This window comes from Bubalus kerabau, chromosome 22 (genome assembly GCF_029407905.1).
Source record: "Bubalus kerabau isolate K-KA32 ecotype Philippines breed swamp buffalo chromosome 22, PCC_UOA_SB_1v2, whole genome shotgun sequence".
NCBI lineage: Eukaryota > Metazoa > Chordata > Mammalia > Artiodactyla > Bovidae > Bubalus > Bubalus kerabau.
Window position 1 is genome coordinate 14,249,468 of NC_073645.1, and position 13,316 is coordinate 14,262,783.

At 40.6% G+C, this 13,316-nt stretch overlaps 1 long non-coding RNA gene across 1 annotated transcript; it reads left to right on the forward strand.

Annotated features, from left to right (window-relative positions):
- The first annotated feature begins 468 nt into the window (after positions 1-468).
- Positions 469-9,956, forward strand: LOC129636915 (uncharacterized). The gene is made up of 2 exons (XR_008707207.1): positions 469-598; positions 9,057-9,956. It is a non-coding gene; the product is annotated as an uncharacterized LOC129636915 (long non-coding RNA).
- Positions 9,957-13,316: the final 3,360 nt, after the last annotated feature.

Consider the following 13,316-nt stretch of genomic DNA (forward strand, 5'->3'; position numbering starts at 1 on the left):
CCTCTTCACAAGTGAGTTCTTAAAACATCAATTTTATTTTGTGTTTCTTATTTCAAAAGGAATATACCGAAAATTCGGAAAAAAAAAACAAAAAACAAAAACAGAAGACCATAGAGGAAAAAAAATTGCCTACAATCCTCAAACTAAGGAATTCCTCTGTTAGCATTTTAGTGTATAATGAGTTGATTTTTTTTTTTTAATTAAGTGACAGCTGGCATCAGCATTTATCTTTGGGGTGAAATTCTTTTTTTTGAGAAAAATAAACTAGTACATTTTCTGGTTCAGCGTGGGAGGACAATTTGCAGGAAGGAGAGAGATGGGGTGTGGGTGTCCTCTACCAAGGAGATTCAGCGGAAGCTGTATGACCTGGCTTTCTTTCGTTTCTTTTTTTTGCAGCAAATGCATTTGTTGCATTGTGTGACTGGATATTTTGGTGCTGTGTGGAGATATTAATTTCAAGTCTAGATCAATACAAGCAGCGTAAGCATGGAGTCTGGGAAGGAACTCGGGGGGCCATGAACACAGAAATTCAGGGTGCAGCTGCAGAAATCTGGGGGCAGGCGTTTGGACTTCCACAGTCTGTGGTGGACTAACAGGGGTCAGTCAGCTATACCCAGAAATTTGGGGAAGGAAAACATCCAGCTGGGTTATGTCATGCTAGAAATTTATCATTAGGATCAAAATTTATCATCGGGATCGTATTTGCTTTTTTGATTGCAATGTGCCTGACATTAAACTTTAGATCGCTAAGGCGTCCACATCAAAGACATCCCTCTCCAACAGACACATTGCCAGCTACACTAGATAAAAGAGCCAGACGTGGTTCACCCATGAAGTTCCCTCTTTTTTTTTTTTTTTTCCAGAAAATTCTGGTTATGGTAGATAAACAGCTGTTCATTTCACTGACCTCTTGTTTTCCCTTCCTGAGCTTTAATTCTGGATTTTATGATGTGTTTTTTTGAAGAGGGTACTGAATTTATTACTTATTTTTGTTAACTGCAGGGACATAGACAGAAATTCTTAACTTTCCCTGTATCACTGATAGAAATGTGACTGACTCAGGTTCGTGGAGTCCTTAATCACTAGAAATTGATAAGGGGCCAGAGGAGGAATTCAGGCAAGGGTTTATTGACATTCAGGTGCTCCTGTTTATTCCCAAGGTGGGGAACAAGCTGGTACCTTAAATGAGCTGGGTGTTGAGGCGGGTGGGTGGGATTGCAGGGGCGGTTTGGGTGGTCTGCACACCCCCTTGGTGGTGCTGTGTTACAGATTTTGTGGGGTACCCTGCTTTTGCACCTCAAGAGTGGCAGTTGGTTTGTGACTGTTTTGTGTCTTCTTGTTTGTAATTTGCCCCAATTGCTCACTTATGCAGTTATTTTTAGTCTCATAGTTTCTTTGTATTCTGTTGCTCAAGAAATGGAGGAGACATTTGTCCAGGTGCAAGCACTCTGGTAAAAGTTTCCAGGTCCCAAGTCCCAGGTCCCAGCCTATCAGAAATAATGACAAAGTGCAAAAATACAAGATTCTGGACGAAGAGTAAGGTTCTTCTTGTTTTTACTCAAGCAAGTTGGGACTCTTGATTCACAGGGTCTTTTGGGAAAATTTATGCTTTATCTCTTTTTCTCTTGAATTTGTTTTTCTGTTGTAGGTTTTGTTTTGAGTACCTTTATTGTTTTCTTCTTTCCTGTTTTTGAACTATGTTCTTATCTTTTTTAAAAATCATGTCCTTTTTCTTTACTAGCTATTTTTTTATTTCAAATTTATTTTTTAATTGAAGGATAATTGTTTTACAGAATTGTGTTGGTTTCTGCCAAACATCAACATGAATGGGCCATCAGTATACATGTGGCCCCTCCCTCTTGAACATCCTCCCTCCCACCTGCCTCTCCATCCCACCCCTCTAGGTTATTACAGAGTCCCCGTTTGAGTTCCCTGAGTCATATAGAAAATTCCCGTTGGCTATCTACTTACATATGGTAATGCAACTTTTCATGTTACTCTTACTAGCTATTTGGAATGTTTATTTCAGTTGTCCTGGTTTTTGGATTTGCTCATTTAAGATGTATTTATCTCTATTATTGTAGCTATATCTCACAAGTCTTTAAATGTAATGTATCCTTTCTCATTCTGTTATTATTTAGAACATTTTTCTTTTCCCTCCAGTTTTATTGAGATATAATTGACATAAACCTGTATGTGTCATATACAAGCTCACTGCATAGATTTGGGGCCTCCCTAGTGTCTCAGACGGTAAAGAATCTGCCTGCAATGCAGGAGACCTGGGTTTGATCCTTGGATTGGGAATATTCCCCTGGATAAGGGAATGGCTCCCCCCTCCAGTATTCTTGCCTAGAGAATTCCATGGATGGAGAAGTCTGGTGGGTACAGTCCATGAGTTCACAAAGAGTTGGACATGACTAAGCAGCTAAACACACACACACACACACACACACAGACACACTGCATAAATTTAAGATGTACAGCATAGTGATTTGACTTCCATATGTCATGAAATGTTTAGCACGATTAGTTTACTGAACATCCATAATCTCATATAGACACAAAATAAAAAAAAAAGAAAAAATTTGTTCTTTGTGATGAGAACTCATGCTTTAATCTCGTAACAACTTTCATGTATAGCATATAGCTGTGTTAGTTATATTAATCATATTGTACACTGGATACTAGTACCTATTTATCTTGTAACTGGAAGTTTGTATCTTTTGACTATTTTCAACATATAAAAATATTACATAATTATTGAATATATTCCACAAGCTGTACATTTCATCCCTGTTATTCATTTATTTTGTAACTGGAAGTTTATATCTCTTAATTTCCCTCACTTATACCTCTTCCCACTGGCAACCGCCTCTTTATTCTCTGTATCTGTGACTCAATTTCTGTTTTGTTATATATGTTCATTTGTTTTGTTTTTGAGATTCCAGATATACGTGGTATCATACAGTATTGTCTTTCTCTATCTAACTTAGTTCACTTAGTATAATAATCTCTAGGTCCACCTGTGTTGCTGCAGATGGCATTATTTCGTTCTTTTTTATGGCTGAGTAATACTCCATTGTGTGTGTGTGTGTGTGTGTGTGTGTGTGTATGCTGCATCTTTATTTATTCATCTACCAATACACACTTAGATTGTTTCCATCCAGATCTTATATTTTACATTCATCAGTAAAGAGTGAAACCAGGAAGCAGGAGGCATCCCACCCTTGACCCCAATAAAGGGGGAACTCCAGATCCTTTTCCTAGTTCTCTCTCTCTGTCTACCTGTGACCTCTCCATGTGGTCTCAGGTGTGCCACATACATTCCAGGACATGTGAGTAATAAGCCTTGATTTTTTTCAAAATTTCCTGGTAGTTATTGCTGAGGATATCTTGCAATTACAGTAAGAACCACAAGGGTCAGCCCAACTAAAATAGTGACTCCATAAAGGAAATGTCTGTGGGGCTCAACATAAGTAGTACAGGCCCAGTTTAATGTCCCCAGGCATTTCTAGTCAGTAGCATCACTATCAATAGGCTGAGACAATATTGTTATTATATATAACACAGTTTCTATCTTGTTATACTTTTTCTTATTTTATACTCTTTGAGTATTTTCCCTGCCCATTAAAAAATATATATATGCATGTGTGTGTTCACACAGGTACATATGTATATACACAACATATATACAAGTGTGTAAATACGTGTATGAGACTTAAAATGTTTAAAAACTGCAATATTCTATCATTTGGATGAAATTCTGATGCCTAAATTTGGATGTTGAGTGTATTTGTATGGCAGTGAGTATTAAAGAAGATTTTGAAGTATTAAGGAAGACCTGGTTTTGAGATCAGGGGTTGAACATTCACTTCTGAAGTATCTTTCACAGCTCTGGCTTTTCCTGCCCCAAAAGATCCCCCAGAAGCACCCAGGTACAGTGGTGACCATTCTTGCATTGTGCTGCTGCTGGGCTCAGTCGCTTCAGCATGGCTGACTCTTTGCAACCCCATGGACTGTAGCCCTCCAGGCTCCTCTGTCCCTGGGATTTTCCAGGCAAGAATACTGGAGTGGGTTGCCATTTCTATCTCCAATTCTTGCATCACCCTGGGCTATTTCGGTTGTGTGTTTCTACTTCCTCTACTATAGCAGGAACTCCCTGATCTTAGGAAACCTCATGTTTCACATTTGCAACACAGCGTCAGGCATAGTGTGTAGGTTCAGGACACGTTTTAAATAAACATGAGTATTGAGTCATTGAGCAGATCCCCCTCCCACCCCAAGTCATGGGCAGACGCTCACTCCGTCAAGCTGCTCCCATTCTGATGAAGTGGCATTCTAAACTGACAGTTAAGTCTGCTCCCCACACTACTTAGATGAGCCCTGGGGAGGCGAGCTTTCGTGATTCTTGCATCCTAACTGGACTGACATAGATTCTTTTCATGTGTGACACCCAGTGGTTTTTTTTTAGGAGTATTTTGTATTGTCGTTGTTCTGCTTTCTGAATCGGAAAGTGAGTGGTGGAGGAGATGGGGAAAGAGGGGACAGACTGAGGTTTTTTGCCGGCATGCCTTGATATTCAGTTATTATTTTGACTTTGAGTCAGTAAGCATTAAAGATTGAATGCTAATTCTGAAAGAATTTACAACCTCTAGAGGAAAAATATGAGAACCAAACCCATGTCTTGCTATTTTGAATTTGAATAGTTGAAAGGATTCCCATGCATAGAATTTCACCCAGTTTGTGATTTTGTCATCTTTATTGTTTTTAATATTGCTGATATCTGAAGCTGACTGAAAGGTAGTCTTTTTATTGGCATCTGAGAAGAGAATCATCTTCCAGAACCAACACATCCTTTGTGTGGGAAGTGTTTCCTTTGCTTTTCTCCCCCTACTAGTTTTTGTTTAGAAAAACTGAGTCTTGGTGCATGTGTCAGGCAGGTCTGTTTCAGAGGCGAGTTGAATAGATGGAGTGGCTGGTGTGATTCCTTTTTCTCTTCCTATACCACTTGTTCAGAGAAGGCAATGGCAACCCACTCCAGTACTCTTGCCTGGAAAATCCCATGGACAGAGGAGCCTGGTGGGCTGCAGTCCATGGGGTCCCTAAGAGTCGGACACGACTGAGCGACTTCACTTTCACTTTTCACTTTCATGCATTGGAGAAGGAAATGGCAACCCACTCCAGTGTTCTTGCCTGGAGAATCCCAGGGACGGGGGAGCCTGGTGGGCTGCCATCTATGGGGTCGTACAGAGTCGGACACGACTGAAGCGACTTAGCAGCAGCAGCAGCAGCATACCACTTGTTGAAGAGAATGCAATACATATAGTGAGCTCAGAGAAAGAGGAAACTATATGGGAAACAGATGGGGAAACAGTGTCAGACTTTATTTTTCTGGGCTCCAAAATCACTACAGATGGTGACTGCAGCCATGAAATTAAAAGACGCTTACTCCTTGGAAGGAAAGTTATGACCAACCTAGACAGCATATTCAAAAGCAGACATTACTTTGCCAACAAAGGTTCATCTAGTCAAGGCTATGATTTTTCCTGTGGTCATGTATGGATGTGAGAGTTGGACTGTGAAGAAGGCTGAGCACCGAAGAATTGATGATTTTAACTGTGGTGTTGGAGAAGACTCTTGAGAGTCCCTTGGACTGCAAGGAGATCCAACCAGTCCATTCTGAAGGAGATCAGCCCTGGGATTTCCTTGGAGGGAATGATGCTAAAGCTGAAAGTCCAGTACTTTGGCCACCTCATGCGAAGAGTTGACTCATTGGAAAAGACTCTGATGCTGGGAGGGATTGGGGGCAAGAGGAGAAGGGGACGACAGAGGAGGAGATGGCTGGATGGCATCACTGACTCGATGGACGTGAGTCTGAGTGAACTCCTGGAGTTGGTGATGGACAGGGAGGCCTGGCGTGCTGCGATTCATGGGGTCGCAAAGAGTCGGACATGACTGAGCGACTGATCTGATCTGACAGGTGTTTTTCAGACATTCCACTTGACAGAAGTTGGCCTTCTCCATTTTTTTCCCTCTCTCTTTCACCTTCTTACTGCTGCTGCTGCTAAGTCGCTTCAGTTTTGTCCGACTCTGTGGGACCCCATAGACGGCAGCCCACCAGGCTCCCCCGTCCCTGGGATTCTCCAGGCAAGAATACTGGAGTGGGTTGCCATTTCCTTCTCCAATGCATGAAAGTGAAAAGTGAAAGTCAAGTCGCTCAGTTGTGTCCTACTCTTAGCGACCCCATGGACTGCAGCCTTCCAGGCTCCTCCGTCCATGGGATTTTTCCAGGCAAGAGTACTGGAGTGGGGTGCCATTGCCGTCTCCTTCTTACTACTGTTACAGAATTTCAATGAGTTAAGATACTTAAGACTAAGTCAACTGCATGGCTGCTATACTCTGCAAAATGAAAAAGGAAGCTAACCTTAAGAATAGAGAAATAAATGATGTTTTCAGTAAAAACACATGCTTTTCAGAGTGCATGGAATCTTAAGAGTCTAGAATCTAAAATCACTAGAAGAGTCCGTGGATGTGACATAGCTAAACATCTGGGGAATCAGTACCGATGCTCCTTATACTGACCATGGCAGACATCACTAGCTGATCACAGTATCTGTCCCACTATGCAGAGACAGGGCCTCAGAACACCTCTCAGCAAACCATACTGGTTCTTCTCTATTAATTCATGGGTGTTGATACTCAAGATGAAAGCTCTTTGTCTAGTGTGACTTAGACATACTATCCACTGTATGAAGGGAGTTTCTCTTATTATGTTTTGAATGCATGATTCAGGGCTTTCTGTTTCCAATTATCTCTGTAGCCCCCAACTGATATATGTACCACAAAGTTCAGACAAATGAAATGATCTCTGGTTCCCAAATAAAGCCTTGGTGGTTCTTCTATAATTCTGTATATCTCCAGCGTCGTTACCACCCTAATAACATTCCAGCACCCTTCCAAGATCCAAGAACTGCCATTGCAGTCAAGGCTTTTAACCATTTGTGCCTCACAGAATTTTATTATTACTTTTTTATTTTTATTTTTGACTATACTACATGGCCCGTGAGATCTTAGTTCCTCAGCTAGGAGTTCAATGTGTGCCCCTTGCAATGGAAGCAGAGTCTTAACCACAGGACCACCAGGGAAGTCCAATGATTACTTCTTTAAATCCTCATAGCACTCTGCACCTTATAATAAACTCTAGTATGTGCTTTGTCTCTAAGACTTTTTAGAAATTTTAAACTGGTTTAAAATTTTCTCTTGGCCATCATTTTTTGGGTTTAAGAACTTCTGGATGAAATGTAAAAAGACTCAGATAATCTTTCTAATGTTTGGCTTACTCAGTGCCAAAGTAGTCTGAAATTTTTTCCTTTTCCTAGATTTAATTGATTGAAAGTTTGATGTTTTTCTTTCCAGTGTGAAATCACTTATTCTTGTGTATCAAGAACAAGTCAAATCTGTATCTTAGTAACTATTTTTGAGGCACTTTTCAGTAGCATATGTTTTTTATGCAAAAGTAGGTAACTGTATCTTTCCCAGAGCATAACAAATATTATAGACAGCTATGGGATCACTAGCCTGATGACTACAAATTTTATGGTAGAAACTCACTGACATCTCTATCATATTATTATTTATGATAAGATAGGAGTGAGAATAACACAAGTCTCTCCTAAGGATACACTGAAAAATCCAACTTAATTTTTTGGTAATCTCAGCCTTGGAAGTCTCCTGTAAAAATACGGCCTGACATTACAAAGAAGTTTCCACATATGCAGATCTGTGACATAAAATACATTCTGAAGAATAATGACTCCTCTGAGTTCAAACAGAACTTAATGAATCTATGTTGTATGTGTCATGTAAACACAGGCTGCCCTAAAATATGTCTGATTATTCTTATTAGTCCTAAACCATAGTTTCTTCCATTTTTTTTCTTTAGATTTAATGTAAATCTCTCCCTCTTCACACTGTCATTTCCTGTTTTCTGTCCTCCGTGGAATGGACTCATGGCCAGTTACCATTGTTCGTATGATATTCTTTCATTGCTTGAAAATTTATCATCACCTTCTCTTCTAGCTGAAATATTCTTTATTCTTTTAACTTTTCCTCAGAAGGCCTACTTAACCCCTTCTACCTTTTTTAATAATTGCTTTTCTGGAGACCTCTCTGAGTTAACTAGGTGTTGTTCAATTCCTAATTGAACAGAGTAGTTTAATAAAGGTTGTTCACCATTGCTCCAAGGCAGATGATGGGGTGATACTGCATGAGAAAGTACTTTGTGGGCTCCAAAGCAGCACCCAGATGGGGGAGATGATTATTACTTGCTTGTTTGTACATCTAGAGCCAGGTCCTCATTTCTAGAAGTAAGGTTTAAAAATTTCTTCACTTGTTTAGTCACTCATTCATTTATCCAATAATAATCTTTCTGGCAAATGCTGTTAGACAAGTATTAGAAATTGGGCAAAATCCATCTCAAGAGTCTTTACCTCTCAATGCCTATGTGACAGTTAAACTTGCTTTTCCAGTTTTTTTAAAAATTGAAGTATAACTGATTTACAATGTTGTGTTAGTTTAGGTATACAGCAAAGTGATTCATATATATATGTTATATATATTCTTTTTCAGATTATTTTTCATTATAGATTATTACAAGATATTGAGTATAGTTCTCTGTGCTATATAAAGGCCCTTTTTGGTTATCTATTTTATATATAGTGGTATGTATCTGTTCACTCTTGCCATCTCCTGTTTGACCACTTCCAATTTGCCTTGATTCATGGACCTAACATTCCAGGTTCCTATGCAATATGGCTCTTTACAACATCGGACTTTACTTCCATCACCTGTCACATCCACAACTGGGTGTTGTTTTTGCTTTGGCTCTCTCTCTTCATTCTTTCTGGAAATATTTCTCCACTGATCTCCAGTAGCATATTGGGCACCTACCAACCTGGGGAGTTCATCGTTCAGTGTCCTATCTTTTTGCCTTTTCATACTGTTCATGGGGTTCTCAAGGCAAGAATACTGATGTGGTTTTCCATTCCCTTCTCCAGTGGACCACATTTTGTCAGAACTCTCCACCATGACCTGTCCATCATGGTGATGACCATTATATCTACTACTGTGGGCAAGAATGCCTTAGAAGAAATGGAGTAGCCATCATAGTCAACAAAAGAGTCCAAAATGCAGTACTTGGATGCAATCTCAAAAATGACAGAATGATATCTGTTCATTTCCAAGGCAAACCATTCAATATTACTGTAATCCAAGTCTATGCCCAGACTAGTAATGCTGAAGAAGCTGAGGTTGAATGGTTCTATGAAGACCTACAAGACCTTTTAGAACTAACATCCAAAAAATATGTCCTTTTCATTATAGGGGACTGGAATGCAAAAGTAGGTAGTCAAGAAACACCTGGAGTAACAGGCAAATTTAGCCTTGCAGTACAGATGGAGCAGGGCAAAGGCTAATAGAGTTTTGCCAAGAGATCGCATTGGTCATAGCAAACATCCTCTTCCAACAATACAAGAGAAGACTCTACACATGGACATCACCAAATGGTCAACATTGAAATCAGATTGATTATATTCTTTGCAGCCAGAGATGGAGAAGCTCTATACAGTTAGCAAAAACGAGACTGGGAGCTGACTGGGACCCAGATCATGAACTCCTTATTGTCAAATTCAGACTTAAGTTGAAGAAAGTAGGGAAAACCACTAGACCATTCAGGTATGACCTAAATCAAATATCTTATTATTATATAATGGAAGTGAGAAATACATTTAAGGGACTAGGTATGATAGACAGAGTGCCTGATGAACTATGGACAGAGGTTCATGACACTGTATGGGAGACAGGGATCAAGACCATCCCCATGGAAAAGAAATGCAAAAAAGTAAAATGGCTGTCTGAAGAGGCCTTACAAATAGCTGAGAAAAGAAGAGAAGTGAAAAGCAAGGAGAAAAGGAAAGATATATCCATTTTAGTGCAGAGTTCCAAAGAATAGCAAGAAGAGATAAGAAAGCCTTCCTCAGCAATCAATGCAAAGAAATAGAGGAAAACAATAGAATGAGAAAGACTAGAGATCTCTTCAAGAGAATTAGAGATACCAGAGGAACATTTCATGCAAAGATGGGCACAACAAAGGACAGAAATGGTATGGACCTAACAGAAGCAGAAGATATAAAGAAGAGTGGCAAGAGTACACAGAAGAACTGTACAAAAAAGATCTTCACGACCCAGACAATCACTCACCTAGAGCCAGACATCCTGGAATGCGAAGTCAAGTGGGTCTTAGGAAGCATCACTACAGACAAAGCTAGTAGAGGTGGTAGAATTCCCGTTGAGCTATTTAAAATCCAAAAGATGATGCTGTGAAAGTGCTGCACTCAATATGCCAGCAAATTCGAAAAACTCAGCAGTGACCACAGGACTGGAAAAGGTCAGTTTTCATTCCAATCCCAAAGAAAGGCAATGTCAAAGAATGCTCAAACTACTGTGCAATTGCACTCATCTCACATGCTAGTAAAGTAATGCTCAAAATTCTCCAAGTCAGGCTTCAACAATATGTGAACCATAAACTTCCAGATGTTCAAGCTGGTTTTAGAAAAGGCAGAGGAACCAGAGACCAAATTGCCAACATCTGCTGGATCATGGAGAAAGCAAGAGAGTTCCAGAAAAACATCTATTTCTGCTTTATTGACTATGCCAAAGCCTTTGACTGTGTGGATCACAATAAACTGTGGAAAATTCTGAAAGTGATGGGAATACCAGACCACCTGACCTGCCTCTTGAGAAATCTGTATGCAGGTCAGGAAGCAACAGTTAGAACTGTACATGGAACAACAAACTGGTTCGAAATAGGAAAAGGAGTACATCAAGGCTGTATACTGTCACCCTACTTATTTAACTTAAATGCAGAGTACATCATGAGAAACGCTGGACTGGAAGAAGCACAGGCTGGAATCAAGATAGCTGGGAGAAATATCAATACCTCAGATATGCAGATGACAACACCCTTATGGCAGAAAGTGAAGAGGAACCAGGAAGCCTCTTGATAAAAGTGAAAGAGGAGAGTGAAAAATTTGGCTTAAAGCTCAACATTCAGAAAACGAAGATCATGGCATCTGGTCCCATCACTTCATGGCAAACAGATGGGGAAACAGTAGAAACAGTGGCTGACTTTATGTTTTTGGGTCCACAAATCACTGCACATGGTGACTGCAGCCATGAAATTAAAAGATGCTTACTCCTTGGCAGGAAAGTTATGATCAACCTAGACAGCATAAAAAGCAGAGACATTACTTGGTCAACAAAGATCCATCCAGTCAAGGCTACGGTTTTTCCAGTAGTCATGTATGGATGTGAGAGTTGGACTGTAAAGAAAGCTGAGCACTGAAGAATTGATGCTTTTGAACTGTGGTGTTGGAGAAGACACTTGAGAGTCCCTTGAATCACCAGGAGATCCAACCAGTCCATTCTAAAGGAGATCAGTCCTGGGTGTTCATTGGAAGAACTGATGCTGAAGCTGAAACTCCAATACTTTGGCCACCTGCTGCAAAGAGCTGACTCATTTGAAAACTCCCTGATGCTGGGAAAGATTGAAGGCAGGAGGAGAAGGGGATGACAGAGGCTGAGATGGTTAGATGGCATCACTGACTCAATGGACATGAGTTTGGGTAAACTCTGGAGTTTGTGATGGATGGGGAGGCCTGGCATGCTGCAGTCTATGGGGTCACGCACACACACATCAAACAAGCCAACAGAGAGGGCCTACCATCAACAAAGAATATGAAGGTGTGGAAAAACTCTATTATATGGACCCAATTGCACAGCCCGTTGGGTTCATATTTCTGGAGCATCAGGTGTAACGAGAAGATGACCAGAGAGGTGAATTGAGGCCCCAGGATGAGGGATGTCATGCAGCCACTCATGTTGGCCACAACAAACATTTTCTGTAAAGGACAAGATAGAATATTTTGTAGACCATTGTAGACCACATATAGACTCTGTTCCATTTTCTCCTTTTTCTCTTTCCCTTTTTAAGCCCTTTAATTTAAAAGTATAAGAACTATTCTTAGCCCATAATCATATCATAAGTTGCTCAGTCATGTCCAACTCTTTGCGACCCCATGAACTATAACTTACCAGGCTCCTCCGTCCATGGGATTTCCAGGCAAGAACACTGGAGTGGGTTGCCATTTCCTTCTCCAGTGCTTGAAAGTAAAAAGTGAAAGTGAAGTTGCTCAGTTGTGTCTGAATCTCAGCGACCCCATGGACTGCAGCCTACCAGGCTCCTCCGTCCATGGATTTTCCAGGCAAGAGTACTGGAGTGGGGTGCCATTGCCTTCTCTGATTCTTAGCCCAAGGGTTGTGCATAAAACAGTTGGCTAAATTTGGCCTGCATTCTGTAGTTTGCTATACTAAGTCCCTCCCTTGGGTGTATAAAGAATTTCCTCCAACTAAAGCCACTATGCCAGGGCGACCAGAGAGACTTGGAACATACTGATAAGGAGAGGGACTAATTTGCCCTCGGGGAGTCTTCTCAGAGGCAGTGGCGTCTGAGTTGTGTTTGGAAGAATAACAGTTCATAAGGAGAAAAGCAAGTTGCAGGGGAGCGATGTTCCTACTGAGTTGGACTCTGCCATTTGAAGCTCATAAGCTATGGGGTAAGGCTTTGTTGGACCTGAGTTTCTTCATCTTTAGGGTGGGTCTTATAATACCTACCCTTCTAATCTGGAAAGAAATGCAGTGCAGGTGAAATAGTACCATCACCACCACCAACAAAAAGTCCTCTAAACCTTGCTTAAAAGAGCTTAAAGTGCCTGAAAAACGTGGCTGTTATCTCAGACCCTTCATCTGGCCTGAGCCAAGATGACTCATGCCACTCATGTGTGCACAGTAATTGCTGAGATTATTGGGTTTATGCTGGAGTGTTTGGAGCCAACCACTCATCTCTCAAGAGAGAACAGAATGAGTCAGGAACAGACTTTGGCATCTTCTTGTTGTTTTTTATGTGAGCCATTTGCATCCTGATCTGAGGCTAAATTTGTTACAGCTCCTTGCTTCTTAAAAGTGCAAGTCATCAGGGGTCGGAGGAGGGGAAATGGGAGGAAGGTGGTCAAAAAGCTCCCAGTTATAAGTAAAGTAAGTAGTAGGGATGTAGCATGCATGATGATTGTAGTTTACATTATTGTGTGTGACATACATGCAGGCTGTTAAGAGACTGGTTCTAAGACTTCTCATCACAAGGAAAGTAATTGTTCCTTTTTTTGCTTTCTCTTTTTATTGTACCTGTACAAGATGATGGATGT